Source organism: Ovis aries, chromosome 11 (assembly GCF_016772045.2).
Source record: "Ovis aries strain OAR_USU_Benz2616 breed Rambouillet chromosome 11, ARS-UI_Ramb_v3.0, whole genome shotgun sequence".
NCBI classification, from domain to species: Eukaryota; Metazoa; Chordata; class Mammalia; order Artiodactyla; family Bovidae; genus Ovis; species Ovis aries.
In genome coordinates this window covers 57764636-57781013 of record NC_056064.1, presented here as the reverse complement: position 1 = coordinate 57781013, position 16378 = coordinate 57764636, and the positions used below count along the sequence as shown (strand labels likewise).

The 16378-nt window shown below is 51.0% G+C and overlaps 1 protein-coding gene across 11 annotated transcripts in view; it reads right to left on the bottom strand.

The window, feature by feature from the left end:
• LOC105616444 (uncharacterized) overlaps nt 1-16378 on the bottom strand; it is a 157341-nt gene that overhangs the window by 92985 nt on the left and 47978 nt on the right. The gene's annotated exons all lie outside the window — the stretch shown is intronic.

Sequence of the window (16378 nt, the reverse complement as noted above, 5' to 3'; positions counted from 1 at the left end):
CTGGCCCAGGAGAACCCACCTCCCCCTCCTCTCTGCAAGTTCAAACAATTGAGTTGTCTCGCCCAGCTCCGCCGCCAAGGCCTCTTACTCAATCTTGGAGCAAAAGGGACCGATGGAGCGGGAGGCCGGGAGGGGAGTCCAGACGGTTCTCTGCCTCTGACACCGGGCCCCGCTGTTAGAATTTAGGCGCGGTGGCGACAGGAGGCAGTGGGACCGGCGTGGAGGCGGCGAAGGGCATGGAGGGCGGCCGGAGGTCCGGCGCCCTTCGAGGCTGTGCCACGGTGCACGGAGCGCCCACGCACCATCTCCATCCGCACATTCTTAGAAGCGGGTCGGGGACTCCATCCTTCACCGAGGCTCCTCCCCTGTAGGCATCTCGCGCTGATTATTTACAATCGCCTTTACCAAGAAGAGGCCAGACTCAGAGCGGGAGCCCCAGTCGCCTGGGGCTGGGCAGGAAGCACAGTCCAAGACGGTCTTCAAATCCTTACCAAGCATCCGCTGAGATTTTAAAACGCTGGTCTGAAGAGCCTGTCTGAGATTATCCAGGTCTGCGGGCAGAGCCAACGCCACACCCATGGTGGGGTTTATGTTTCCTTTTCGTTTTTTTTTTTTTTTTTAAGCCCTTACACCTGAATTTCCACGATTAAGGAGCATCCATTGAGTCTGCAGGAGCCTCGGGGTGGGGCCCAGAAAAATCAGACGAGACGATCCCAGCTTGTAAGGAAAGTATACCTTTGCTGGGAGAGACCCGGCTCACCCAATGGAGTTCAATGGCTTTGGAGCCCCAGACCGAGCAGACGTGGAAACGCAGTGATTCCAGGCTCCCCCTTCTCGAGCCAGCGCTCTGCACAGCATGAGGCTCAGGACCTTCTGGGCAGGCTTTCGAATCCCCACAACCGCCCACCTTGAGAGGTGGACCCATCACAACCCCATTGCACAGATGAGCACGTGGAGGCTCTGGGTCAAGGCCGCGTCATGCAGGTGACAATTGACAGTGTGCACTTCCTTCCCTCAAATCCCTCCCAGCACTGGCCTCCTGCCTGCAAGTCTAGCTGCTTTCATTCGTCTCTCCTGAACAGAGTACCCCAAGGCAGAACCACGTCGTTTTTACTTCCAAACTGCCCTCAGCCTCCCACTTAGCACTGTGGGAACAGCAGATCCTTAGACACTATTTTTTAATAAATGGATTAAAAAACTTGCAAGAGGGAAAAGGCAACTCTGTGGGAGCTGGACCATAAAGAAGGCTGAGAGCCAAAGAACTGATGCTTTTGAACTGTGGTACTGGAGAAGATTCTTGAGAGTCCCTTGGATTGCAAGGAGATCCAACCAGTCCATCCTAAAGGAAGTTAGTCCTAAATATTCACTGGATGGATTGATGCTGAAGCTGAAACTCCAATAATTTGGCCACCTGATGTGAAGAGCCAAATCACTGGAAAAGACCCTGATGTTGGGGAAAGATTGAAGGCAAAAGGAGAAGGGGGTGACAGAGGGTGAGATGGTTGGATGGCATCACTGACTCAGTGGACATGAGTCTGAGCAAACTCTGGGAGATGGTGAAGGACAGGAAGCCTGGTGTGCTGCAGACAGAGGGAGGCAGACACAACTTAGCGACAACAATAACAACGATGCTCGCTGTAGTATTTGGAGGAAAGTGTGCGCATGCATGTCACTTACTCCGAAAGCACCAAACAAAATGAGACAGAGACACCTGGAAATTAAGCTGGATATATAATAGCGCAAGTCCAGCAAGTCAATGATGGAATCGATGCAGTGGGTATCTGCGGGCGCTCGGTGTATAATTCTTTCAATTTTTACACATATTTGTAATTTTCCATAATAAAATTTGGGAGGGAGATGAAGTGCATCTCAAACAGTCTCATATGAAAAGAACATTGATGTGGTGAGTTTTCAGAGCTATTCACACAAACCCATGGTGTACAGAGTTAGGAGGCTGGAGAGAGCCAAGAAGAAGGCAAAGCACGAGGGGCCCTCGGGCTGGGTTCAGAGTCGCCGGACACCGAGATTCACTCTGGGGTCTGGCTCAGGAGCAAAGTCAGAGCAGCCTGGGTCTGCAGTCAGTTTCTCTGCACAAGACACAATTTCCTGTTCCTCGGATTCAGCACCTCCCAGGCTCGAATACTCTCCCTAAATAGCGTTTTGATGAGTTAAGTGTAAATGAATCAGAAACAAATGGATTAAGTTTCTCAGCACATGTACAGGGTTGAAGTGAGAAATTAAAAATAGGAAAGGAAGTGGGGAGCGACACGGGACAGGGGAAGGGTCTCCATTTCAAGCTGTGCATAAAACCACCTTCTGAAAAATAATTGACTGACTCACGGATCTCCATCCCAAGGGCTTCTGGGGCCCTCCTCGTTAAAATTCAAACGACTTTGAAAAGTATTTCTCCTCCTGGAAAGCAGAGGGGAGAGGAAAGGCTTTGAAGTTCTCCAAGCCATTTAATTTTTTTTCAAAGGTAAAGTAGTACATTTTTAGCCAATATTAAATAAACATCATCTTGAATGGTATGTTCAAAGCCTCTGAGCCTCTGATGTTGGCATTTTTTGTTTTGTGTTCTGGAAGGTGAGCGAGGATGGTGTCTTTTCTTGCCAAATGTTCCAGAATCAGAGAACATCAGACCCAGGAAATTCAGCGGCCCCTATGCTATTATGAAGGAGAGGCAGTTCCGACAGGTTCTAGTGACCTTTCCAGAGAGGTCAGCGGTGGCCCAGCTGGGCTCAGACGGTAAGCGGTCTGGTTTCCAGAAGGGCAAACCATTCGATTCTTTGCAGGAGAGCTGCAGGCTCCAGCTCTTGAGTTGAGGATCCTGGGGTCACTCTGCCTGGACAGGCGAGTTTACAGAAACACCTTTAGTCAGTCACCACCAGGGATGACTGGCCACGCCTCCCTCCCCAGGGATCCGCAGAGATTAGCACTTGGAGGTAAGGTGGGACAAGGACATTGGAAGTCAATGAACCTTTATGAGGGAATCTGGGCTGAGAGGGAGAGGGAAAAAAAAATCGCACCTATGAAGGATTTTTTCCAACCAGCCTAATTTAGACACAACATATACAAACGCAACCCACAAAGATTATCCAGGCACGGAACACGGGACAGTGGGAATGAGACGGGAACAGCAAAATCATGATTCTCAAACACCCGATGTTTGAGTAACAGCCCATAAATTCTTATTAAGTGAACTAACAAATACATATAATTCACACTCTCCTCTATCTCAGAAGTAGTAATGCTTAGTGTGCAAGTTTTCAGAAAAGGCGTGTTCGGGGTAAGAAACATCAAACAGAAGATTCTCTTAGGGACCGAGACCACCAAGGCATCCACTGTGAGTAACACAGTATTATTTCAATTAGCTCTTAAAAATGGACTGGTGAGATCTGGGTCATTAAACCCATTGTAGAGATGTTTTTAAAAATGATCCACAGACAAAGCAAGTAATTCACCAAGACCACACAGCTGGTAAGAGACGAATTCAAACACAGGCCTCTCTGATTCCAGAGGGCCTTCATCCTATGCTTTGTCATCATAGGTGATCTTCCCTGCCTGGCTGCACCCAGAAGGGAGAACTTAAACCCTAAAGGATCTATAGGAAATCTAACGGAGAAAGCTTCCCCGGCTCAGGGATAAAGGATCCGCCTGCCAACGCAGGAGACACAGGTTCGATCCCCGGTCCAGGAAGATCCCACTTGCACAGCGCAACTACGCCCAGGTGCCAGGCCACTGAAGCCCCTGCTCTGCCACCAGGGAAGCCCCCGCACCACAACTCGAGAGTTAAGCCCTGCTCGCTGCAACTAGGGAAAAGCCAGAACGGCAACAAAGGCCCAGCACAGCCAAAAATAAAACTCAATCAAATAAAAAAGAAATATAATGGCGAGGGAGATAGGCCACGGGATAAGAACAATGATAACAACAAATTATATGTGTATGCTAATCTCCTTCACCAGAGGGAATGAACTTTATCGATTTTTTTTTAACCCAAAATAACTCTCATTGTAAACTGGAAAACTAAGATCAGTTATAATCACAGCATTCAGAGGTAATCTGTTAATCTTTCACTAAAAATCCTTCCAAAAATTTTAAGTGTTTTCATATGCTTAAAAAAAAAACACCAAACTTTTTTATTTTGGAATATTTTTAGATAAACAGAAAAGTTGCCGAGGTCATACAGAGTTCCTGTCTATCCTTGACCCATGAAGGATAAAATGGTATCAACATTTTACATAACCATGGCTATTTGTCAAAATTAAGAAATTAACATCAGTACCTTTCTGTTAAACACAGATTTTATCCGGATCACCTTAGCTTCCTGGCCCGTCATTTTTTCAGTTCCAGGACCCAGTCTTGGGTACCACCTTGTAGCACACTGGTATAGTTTTTAAACAGATCCTTTTTACACAACCCTACATCATGAACATACAACATTTCTTTATCAACAGAAGTCTCCGACAGCATTTTCAGCAGCTCCCTGGCACTGGGTGGGGTCAGTGGGTGACACCCTCCATTCAAAGGGCATTTCCGTAAGTGTCAGATGGACAAACGGCATGGTTGTGTGCACTTGTCTGAGACAGCATCAGGATAAATTCTGGAAGTGCACCACGAGCAGGTTAAGAGTCTTCATTCATCGGGCCATACTCTCCTGAAAGCCGGAGCCCACTAGCCTCCTCCCAACAGATGGATAATTTTCCCTTAGATTCACCCAGGACCAAAAAAACTGACTTGGTAAACCAACTCTTCCATATGCTAGAGCAGGGGTCCCCAGCCTCTGGGATCTGATGCCTGACGATCTGAGGTGGAGCTGATGTAAAAATAACAAATACAATGTATTAGTCATACTATTATGATGTAATAATAACCTAATAAGACATAAAGTGCACAACAAAAGCAATGCACTTGAATCCTCAAACCGTTCCCCCGCGCAGTCCGTGGAAAAACTGTCTTCCACGAAACCGGTCCCTGGTGCCAAAAAGTGGGGCACTGCTACTCTAGAGAGACAGTGGGAAAGAGTTCCTGGACTTCCAAGACAATCACCCCCATCTCAAAACCAGACTGATTCTCTTCAAGAGGCACCCCCAAATCAGACCTTCATTCTCTCCCATTGCCGCTGGCCCTACTCTCGGCCTGACACACAGTGAGAGCTTCAGGCTTCAGCGTTTCAGTCAGGGAACGACTTTCAGGGTCCAGGGGCAACTCCCCCCATCGAGTTCAATTTGCTTCACATCTCTTTGTAGTTTCTCCTGAGACTCCCGGAAGGGCAAGCTCCAAGCAGGCTTGTGCAGTAACGCGTGTACCAGGAAGGACAAAAGGATTTGATAGTCAGCAAAGTTATATGCCTCTTTTTTTTTTTTTTTTTCCAATTCTGATGCTGAAAGGATCAGGGGGAGGGGGAGAGACTACAAAACTGCTTGCCTGTCTGAAACGGCTCAGAGTGAGCTTGAACCAGGAAGCTGCCCAGCCGTGGCACGGTCACTCTACCAAAAGACGCCTATATTTTATTTGGAGACTCCACTCTTCAGTGCAAAATACTCTGTCCCTGTGTGCAGGAAAATGCTCTATATTTGAGACGATTGGAGGGGAAAAAAAAAAAAGGGAGGCAGGGTAGATTTAGAAAAATGAGACCTACCCCATGCTGGGGAATTCTTAAGTGCCATCCCGGGTTGCAAAGAGAAAAGCAAAGCAAAAGAAAAAACAAGCTACTGGTCAGAGGGAACACTCTTCCATGCCAAACTCAGCTTGAATTAATACACAACACCACCTCTTAGAGGGGGAAACGCGGCTTTAAAGTAAGAGTCTCTCCTCTAAAGGCAGCTGATTAAAAAACAACAGGAAGTTGAGAATATTCTGGGAGGAGAAAGGGCTGCCCCGTGAGAAGTTTCCTTCATCCTGATATTTGTGATATTGTCATTCTGGTGAAGGCCATGTCTTCAGATCAGGAGTGATCAAGTGTCTGAGGTCACAGGTGCCAGGTCCATTCCCAGGAGAACAATGCCCAGGATCTTGGACTTTTTATCTCCCTGGGGACTCTGTCGTTTGCTCCAGTGGCTGGGAGAACCTACTTCACTTTTGAATTCCACCCAGAAACCTCAGGAGGTTCTGTTCAGGGAAGAGAAAAATCCAACTGGTTACAGGATACAGGGTCTTCCCAGAAGACATTCCCGTCCCCCTCCTCCCAAGTGGTCCCCTGGCCGTTATGGAGGAGAAGACTTCAGCCAGGGGACAGCATAGAGAATATGAGTCCAAGGAAGAAAACAAACAAAAAACCAGACTTTAAAACAGAGGAGCCACTTTCTCCTGTTTACTGATGAAGCACTGTAGTCATTCAAGAAGGAGATACTGCACGGAGAACAGAGCCTTAGAAAGCAAAGCACTAGGACCTCCCCGGTGGTCCAGTGGTTAAGACTCTTGCCTTCAAATTCAGGGGGCGTAGGTTCAATCCCGGGTCAAGGAACTTAGATCTCACATGCTACAAGGTGCTGCCAAAAAAAATTTTTTTTTTTAATTAAGGAAATTTAAAACAGCAAAGCACCACTGTTCCAGCCTGCATCTTCCAGGGTGAAGCAGCCCATTTCTGCTAATAGAGTCTTTGTAAACCAAATCAGAGATCTCTGAAAGTGAAAGTGTTAGCCGCTCAGTTGTATCCGCCTCTTTGCGATCCCCTGTAGCCTGCCAGGTTGCTCTGTCCATGCAATATTCCAGGCAAGAATACTGGAATGGGTTGCCATTTCGTTCTCCAGGGAATCTTCCTGCCCCAGGAATTGAACCCAGGTCTCCTGCATTGCAAGCGGATTCTTTATCCTCTGAGCCCCTAGGGAAACCCTGGAGATCTCTGACATGTAGCCAATTCGACCTATCAAGCTTAAATTACAACTTGAGCCATTATAAGATCAGACCTTAGGATTCGAATCACGCGAGGGTGTCAGCGTGTGTTAGATTGTGACGTGGAGTCTGTAAAAGTGACCACACTTCCATGAAGCTTGACCAAAGCCCTGAGCTTTCAGCCATATTCCCTCAATGTCGCGTCTGTCTTCATCATGAATACTTACGTGTATTCGGGCAGCACACATTTCAACAGAGAGGACAACTACAGACAGACCTTCATCCTGTAAGCAGAGCAGGCTGTGTGTGTGCGTGCGTAAGGCCCTCCCTGTATCTGATTCTTTGCGACCCCATGGATTTCCCAGGCAAGAATACTGGAGTGAGTTGCCATTCTCTTCTCCAGGGGAAATTCCCGACTCAGGAACTGAACCCGGGTCTCGGCATTGGCAGTCGGGTTCTTTAACATCTCTGCCACCAGGGAAGGCCAAATAAAACAGGCTGCTGGGCGCAAAGAAAACTTGCAGCAGATGAAGGCTGGCATGTAGGAATAACCAGCGTTACAGTGCTACGCAAAAGGGCACACCTCTGACAGGGGAGACGCAAACTCCACCTCCGAGGGCAAAGGGAACCAGGGAAAGCAGAGAACTTCCTTTAAGACCCTCTAGAGGCTGGGTCACCCACGCCTTAGCCGGGACGCAAACTCAGGGAGCCTGGATCCAGACACCACCCCGGGCAGTGTCACAGGACAGTAGCAGTGACTCTTTTCTCAGGGGTTCTGATTCCAGCCAAGGCCAGGTGGACTTCAAACCAGTCCATCCTAAAGGAAATCAACCCTGAATATTCATTGGAAGGACTGATGCTGAAGCTCTAATACTTTGGCCACCTGAGGTGAAGAGCTGATTTATTGGAAAAGACCCTGATGCTGGGAAAGACTGAAGTCAGGAGGAGAAGGGGGCAGCAGAGGATGAGATGGTTGGATGGCATCACTGACTCAGTGGACATGAGTTTGGGCAAACTCCAGGAGACAGTGAAGGACAGGGAAGCGTGATGTGCTGCAGTCCATGGGGTCGCAGAGAGTCGGACACGACTGAGCGACTGAACAGCAACAAAGAGGCAGGGTGGATGCTGCAGGCATCTTGACGTGCACTGCAAGCAAATGCCTGTAAGGACTCGAGAGCACTTCAGCCCCTTTGAACTTGGTTTGGGACTCGTTTGTCCCTACCTGCTCCAGGCTCCCAGAATAGGACTGGTTTAACCCCTGGGTTCCTCTTACCAGTGCTCCTTACTGTGCCCACCTAGAGATGGGCAGCGAGAGGTAGGGAAGGGGAAGGGAAACCACAGTATCACTGGACCCGCCACCCAAGGCTTCAGGCTGCGGCAAACAGATGGCGCAGGCTGGCTGGGGGCTGTGCAGGGCACGGCCGAGCTCTCTGCCAATCTCTGGGAGGGAGCTGGACTCGGCCACCCATGTTCAGAGGGCCTTATCCCACATGCACCCAACCGGGGCAGGAGGCTGGGGTCTACCAGATGGCTGAAAGGTGGACACAGGAGTCCTGGGGTCATCTGTCCATTCACACATTTCACAGTTAAAGAGCCTGTTCCGTGCCAGGTTTTGGAGACAGAATGTGATCAGAAACCACCCACCTCCCGAGGCCAGTGGGTGAGACCGACATTCCCCTAACAGACAGAGGAATGAATCTGCTGCTACAGATTGAAAAGGGCCCCTGGGAGGGCTGAGAGCCCAGGTGGACCAGCCTCGCTGACACATGACCTTGGCCTACAAGGGTGGAGATGAAACCCTCAGAGGCAACTGTTGATTGGCTCTTGACTTGGGTTGAGCTCATCCTTCTAAGCTCGTGCGCTGTGCTCAGTCTCTCGGTCGTGTCCGGCTCTTTGCAACCCCACGGACTGTAGCCCACCAGGCCCCTCTGTCCATGGGATTCTCCAGACAAGAATACTGGAGTGGGTTGCCATGCCCTTCTCGCAGGGATCAAACCTTCATTCCCTGCGTCTCCTGCATTGGCAGGCGGATACTTTACCACTGAGCCACCTGGGAAGCCCCAGCGCGTTCCTTCCTCATCTGTACAATGGGTCCATCTCCCTGTGGCTCCTCGGACGCTTAAGTGTGAAACTGCATTTTTAGGGACTTCATTGAGTGACAGGTCTAAGTGATAACCTGTTTTATCAGGAGGACTGCTTAAAATAAAGGGATCGGGCTTAAGCCCACAGGGTTCTCCCTGAGCACTCCCTCCCATAGCAAAGCCACAGGCAGAGGCCGGCCTCCTCTCTTCCCCAGCAGACAGGCCTGGGCTCTTCCCATAGACTCTGACCCTTCGCACACCCTGATCTAGCCTGATTCCAGGGAGAACCTCCTCTGGTGGCCCAGTCGTGTTCGACTCTCTGCGACCCCATGAACTGCAGCCCACCAGGCTCCTCTGTCCTCCACCATCAGAGTGGGTCGACTCCTCCCGCTTCACGACAAGGCTGTGATCCATGAAGGGGGAGAACCCAGCCATTGATTTCAGTCCGGGGTCTCTTTAAGCAGCCACTGCCAGCACTGTGGGGGATTCGTGGTGACTCAGCCTTGGCCCCAGAGAAGCTGGAGGCTCTATGGCTCAGCCAGGATATGGCTCTGAGCCTGTGAGCTGCTGGGAGGAGAGAAAGCTGTTCCCTGGGGCCTCCTGAAGCTCCCTCCCTTCTGTCTGACCAGCCTGTTGGTTCCCCCACCAGCAGCCGCCACCAAGGTGCGCTACACCACCATCCTCACCGAGGTGCATGCAGAAAGAAGGCTGCATCCTCCCAAGGGCATGGAGGGCAAGAGCATCGCCTGCCTGTCCCCTGGGGGGAATCAAGCCCGAGGTGGATAAGACAGAGGGGACTCCTGCCTCCTCCTCTCTCCTCTCCTTCCTTGAAGGCAGCTTATCTGAGTGTAGAGAACTCTGCTCTGTCCCTCCTTGATGGGAACATGGGCACAGCCAGGGAACCAGGAAGCCCAGGAGCCCCATGTAGTTTGCAACTGGCCTATTTCCACTTGTTTCCAAGCAGCATGACACAAAATCCCCTGGAACGGGATCCCCGAGCCAGCAAACTGGAAAGGCGCCGGGACCACTCTCGCTCACACCCACTGCATCACAGTGAGTAGGGGCTTGGGCATAAGTGGCAAGCAGATGCGGAGTTCTGCCCAGAGCCCAGGGCCCCAGGAGCTCCTTTCAGGGCTCGAGAAGGAAAGGCGTTTCAATTTCTTGCAGGCAAAAGACAAGGTCACCCAGCTCGCCGCGATGCTCCACAGGCCCACCCTCCCCATCTGGATCCCAACTGCACGTGGCTTGGGGTCTTCCACGTACCCACTTCCAGCCCAGCCAGCCTCAGAGAGCCAGGACAAGGCTGCCTAAGCCCTTCCTGCCGACAGACAACCCCCCTCCTCCAGTTCAGACATTTTCTCCTTAGCATCCTCCTTAAGACATTTGGGCAAAGACTTAGCAACTGTTACCCGATTCCCTTAAAAGAGAAAAAAGAAAAAAAAACTTCCTTCCCTTGTTTATCCATCCCCCCCCAGGACCACATTCTAATTATGTTTGAAATGATGTCACCTCAAGGAGTAAGTACATGAGGTGTACCTCCCTGGGCACTCAAGTCTGCAGGCAGAGAGAGTCTGAAATCTTGGGGAGAGTTCAGGAAGGGGGCCTTGCATTGAAGATGAAAATCCACTCAACACAAAAAAAGGGTGGGTTTTCCTGTATGTCAACCAGGACTTAGTAAGAATACCGCAGTGGGTTGCCGTTCCCTCCTCCGGGGATCTTCCTGACTCGGTGATCAAAGCTGGGTTTCCTGCATCAACAGGTGGATTGTCTACCGTCTGAGCCACCAGGGAAGCCCACTTTCACTTGCAAACCTGACTTTAGGAAAATATCTACAGGTTCATCCTCCCTAAAGGAAGAGTACACACACACACACACACACACACACTATTGGAGGGGAGAAATAGAAGCAAACTAGCATCTGTTTTGCTCCACTGAAGTGGGGTCTTTTTTTTTTAATTCAAAGTAAAAGCTCCATCATGCAGGAAACAAAAGTGAGTGGAGTTCCAAGGGCCAAGCAAAGCAATGGACACAACCGTCCAAGGAGCCTGTATGTGGAAGGCGTGACCTGTGTCTGCCCAGCTCCCCTGAGAGGCTTATGGAACACCGGCCAAGGTGGGGAACCTGGCTCTGCGTGGGGAGCTGCCCACACCTCCCTTGTTAAAAGGCACATTTTACTCGGGGATAGTTGATTTAATCTCTGCTCTACAGCAAACTGACTCAGTTGTACCTATCTATACACACTCTCTTTCTCTTTTCATTTATTTTTATACTGAAGTATAGTTGACTTCGGAGAAGGCAATGGCACCCCACTCCAGTACTCTTGCCTGGAAAATCCCATGGATGGAGGAGCCTGGTGGGCTGCAGTCCATGGGGTTGCGAAGAGTCGGACACGACTGAGCAACTTCACTATCACTTTTCACTTTCATGCACTGGAGAAGGAAATGGCAACTCACTCCAGTGTTCTTGCCTGGAGAATCCCAGGGATGGCAGAGCCTGATGGGCTGCTGTCTATGGGGTCACAGAGAGTCGGACACGACTGGAACGACTTAGCAGCAGCAGCAGCATAGTTGACTTAGAATGTTGCACCAATTCTGGTGGCTCCGAGAATAAAGAATCCGCCTGCGATGCAAGAGACCTCGGTTCAGTCCCTGGGCTGGGAAGATCCCCTGGAGAAGGGAGTGGCTGTCCACTCCAGTATTCTTGCCTGGAGTAGTCCATGGACAGCAGAGCCTGGTGGGCTATAGTCCTTGGGGTCACAAAGAGATGGGCATGACTGAGTGAGAAACACAACACACACCACCCTCACCAACCCCTGCCGCACAGCCAAGCGGCTCGGTCATGCACAGCGACGTTCTTTTCGCCATACTCTTTTCCATTCCCCTTTATCCCAGGACGCTGAATGTCATCCCCTCTGCTACACAGAGGGGCCTTGTTGTTGCCCTCTGCAGTGGTCTTTCACACCTCACGCACCACCCAAACCAGCTCTAAATGGAACCCAACATCGGAGGCCCACCAGCCTCTCACAGCCTACTTCGCACACTCACATAGTAGGTGTTCAGGAAGCTTCACCGAATTTCACTAAACCTGCTGCAAATAAAACGAAGCCACGCCCCCCCTAAGCCGAGAGGCCTGGGCCCTCAGGAGGCATGTTAACTCTTTCATGCTCTCCAGACCCCACACATGTCACTCGAGATTAATGAGCACTGAGTCCCCAGCGTCCCCAGGGCCAGCCTACTGGAATGGAAACAGGAATGAGCGAGGAACAGCCTCAGAAGGTCAGAAATCCCCCAAATGACAGCGAAACAAATACACAGAAAGCAGAAACGGGGGTCATTCTGTCTGGCAGCTGACTCGGAGAGGAGTAACGTTTTCTCCTCGTCGCAGAACAAACTGTGATCTGAGTTTGGAGCTTTTCGAACTGAAAGCCAGCTAACGCATCAAATTAAATGATACAGTAAAGCCCTGTGCACTTTCTAGAAGTTGCCAGAACTCTAGAAGGGCGCCAAGTTGATGTGGATGCACTGATTTTTTTTTTTTAATCCCAGATCTTATTAACAATGACCCATTACTGTCCACATGCTAAATGCCAGGCCCACCATGGTGGTTTACGGTTACCAACACATCCAGTTCCCTCATAGTCCTCACGTAAGGACCCCTGTCTTCCCTGTTCTGCAGGAGGAAAAACTGAGAGCTTGCAGCGAGGTGAGGGCAGAGAGAAGATTTAAAGGGCCAGCTGACTCGAAGCCCACAGCCCTAACATTACACAGACTCTCTGATCCAAAGACAGGGCTCTGTTGGACAATGTGCGGAGCCCAGGTGGCCGATGAGGAATCGGTTCCAGGACTTGTCCCATTTCCGACCCAGAGGATGGAAGGGCCACAGCACTTGGCAGGATCATGGAGGGGTGGAGGGCTGCCCAGGAGGGCCCCCTCCCCACACAGTCACCCCAGACCCCAGCAGCTCCAGACCCTGGGGCTCCCATGGTCCCCGCCCAGCCTGGCAGGGAGGGAGGCCCGATGGTGTCCATGAACATCCAAACGGCCTCCCCTAGGAGGCAGCGGGAAGTCTCTGAAGCAGCAGGCCACTGACGGGGAGATCAGAGGCTCAGGTCAAGACTTGAGGACCAGGTTAAGCCTAGCCCAGATGCCCTCAGCAGCTGCCCCGTTGTCCTTTGTAGGGGTCCTCAACCTGAGCCGGAAACAGTGAATTCTGGAATCTCGCGTCCATCATGCTAAGTACAAGAAGCCGGACACAAAAGGCCACAGAGCATGAGACCGTTGATACGTAATATCCAGACCTAGCGAATCCAGAGAGACGGAAAGTAGATTCAAGGTGGCCAGGGTCCACGAGGGTCATGGGAGGGAGGGTCGCGGGAGGGAGGGTCCCTCCGTGCAGGGAGGGAGGGTCGTGACTGCTAACGGGTGCAGGGCTTCCTTCCGCAGTCCTTCTGGAAGTTTCTAGAACAGACGGTGGTGATGGCCGCACGACATCGTGAACATCCTTAAGGCCACTGACCCGTACACTTTAAAATGATCACAAGGGTGCATTTGACGTTATAAGCCTTCTGTCATTGTTATGGGGGGCAAAAAGGGTGAATCTCTAAAGAACCGCTGAACTTATTCAATCAAGCGTGAGACGAAAAGCTCGGAGCCAGGTCTGAGGCTCTCTGAGGTTTAGAACTGGACATTCCCCTAAGACCCTCCAGTTTATGAAGTTGGTGTTTAGAGAGAGGGTGGAGTGGGCAGGGAGGGAAGGAAGAGGCAGGGAAGGTGGCCAGGCCCCTGAGCCAGAGAGCTGACCGGCTGAGCAGCAGCTCAGAGAGCCCCTCCCCAGCCCACTGCAGGCTCGGGCAGCACCCCCAGTACCCCCCAGGCTCAGGCAGCCCCAAGACCCCGCGGACCACCCCCCTACCACCACCACCTCCACCTGGCAGGCGTCGCTTCGACTTTCTCGGGGCTGGGAGCCCAGTGTCCTTGGTCCAGATCACAGACTCAACACCAGTTTATCTGCACTGGGCAAATAAGGCGGCAGCAAGTGGCGGAACTCTGACAATATTTAATGACTCGGGGGTGGGGGCGGCTTTGCAGGATGCAGGAAGGCAGGCAGAAAACTCCAGGGGAAATTCCGTTGGGCATGGAGGGGGAGATAAAAGGGGACCGTAAAGCAATCTTGACAGGTTAACAGACAGGTAATATTCCCACGGTGTTGACTTAACCAGGCTAGCACTGCATGTGGCCCCGATCAAGCCGGCGCAAGAGCCTGGGCAGCTGAGGGCTTCACGGAAACAAAGATCCAGTCAGAGAAAACCAAACAACAGCCAGTCAGAGGCTGGCCGCTCCCCCAGCTCGGAAGCCGCCCAGAGATGCTTCCTGGAGACCGACCCGGAGAGAGAGCCTCCAGCAGGACGGACGTGGCGCAGGAGCTGACACCTGGGGACGGCTTCTCGGAAAGGCTGGGGCACGGAAAAGGGGAAAATGCCACACGCACCACCCCGCCCCCCATGTCAAGACTCACCAGTTCCGTGACTGCTAGTCCTAGAAAGACGGCCTTGTCGGTCCCACCCGCGGCCCCAGGGCTCCTGGTTCAGGATATAGAGACAGCAAAGAGATTCGCGCCATCGCCAAAATCCGAATCAATCCACCTAGACTCAAACACGGGTTCTGCCATCTCCTACCCGTAACACTCAGGGTGGGTTCCTGAACATGTCCAGGACTCCACTTCCTCATCTGTAAAATGGGACCATAATTCTCACAAGGTGGTTTAACCCATGGGTGGTGGTGGTGGTTGTCTTAGTCTGTAAGTTGTGTCCGACTCTGCGACTCTGGACTGTAGCCCCCCAGGCTCCTCTGCCCATGGGATTTCCCAGGCAAGAATGCTGGAGTGGGTAGTCATTTTCTTCTCCACGGGACCTTCCCCACTCAGGGACTGAACCTGTGTCTCCTGCCTTCGCAGGCAGATTTGTTACTGTCTAAGTCCCCAGGGAAGCCCAACAAATGGATTACTTATGATTAATTATGTGTTCACGTAATTGGTATAAATATCAACGCTATTGAGATTTCCCCAGCAGTCCTGTGGTTAAGATTCTATGCTTCCAAGGGGGTGCGGATTTAATCCCTGGTTGGGGAACTAAGATCCCACAAGCTGTGCGGTGCAGTGAGAGAAAAAAAAAAGTTGTAAATCAACTGCACGTCAATAAATGTTTTTTTAAAAAGTTTAAATCAATACTACTGAATATTGACTTAAATAATGAGTGGAAATAAATAAAAAACACGAGGGTTGAGGGGAGCACACTGCCTGGGTGATGGTAGGTGCTCAAGACATTTCATTTTCCTTTGACAACTGTGTCTCCCACCCACCTGCCCAGATTCAGGATGGGATCTTCTGAATACAGCCGAACAGCTGTCAGACTGGAAGGTGCCGGGTCTTTCAAAAGGCATCAAGGCCGTTCTCTCCCCACCCACGCTCCCGAAGAACGGGGAGGAGACGGGCATCCCCGGCGGCTTAGCAGTGAAGAGTCCGCCTGCCGCTGCAGGAGACACTGGTCCGAGAAGATCCCTCACGCCTCAGAGCAGCTAAGCCCCTGTGCCCCACAACCCCTGAGCCCACGCTCCAGAGCCGGGAGGCCGCAGCTACTGAACCCACGGGCCCTACAGCCCGGACTCTGTAACAAGAGACGCCACCACGACGAGACGCCCGCGCTCTGCAGCCAGAGAGCAGCCCTGTTCACTGCAGCTAGAGAAGAGCCCTTCAGCAACGAAGACCCAGCACGGTCAAAAATAAATAGAGTTACTGGAAAAGACCCTGATGCTGGGAAAGATCAAGGGCAAACGGAGAAGGGGGTGACAGAGGATGAGACAGTCAGATGGCATTTCAATGGACATGAGTTTGAGCAAACTAAACAGAACATGAGTTTCAGCAAACTCCGGGAGATAGTGAAGGACAGGAAAGCCTGGTGTGCTGCAGTCCATGGGGTTGCAGAGCCAGACACGACGGAGCAACTGAACAACAAAATTTTAGAAAGAGTGGGGACAAAGTTCCTTACATGAATAAAAGAGGTGTCACCCTGGCTTGGGTACCACAGGAAGACACCCAAGCCAGCCCCCGCTCTCTGAGACCTTGGCAGACACACTCAGCAACCTGATACAGTTCCATGTGCCTGAGTTTCTCAGAGAAAGTAGAAGTTCTCAAAGTCACTGAACCAGTACATAAGGGGTGCCAAGATACTGACTTCATTTCCTTCAGGGCTCTCTGGCCTCTGTTACAGGACACTATTTTGAGGTTGGATTATATATTTTTAGGTTATTTGGAAAATCACTGTGGCTTTAAATAATAAAATTCTGAGTGACATCTGTCAGCCCGTGACCATGAGTCTGCTAAACGGCGTTTTCTTCTTTTTTTTTTTTTTTTCATTTCTGAAAAGTTCAATGAAGTAAGTGTTACCCAGAAAGGCTTGTAAGAGTCTTCAG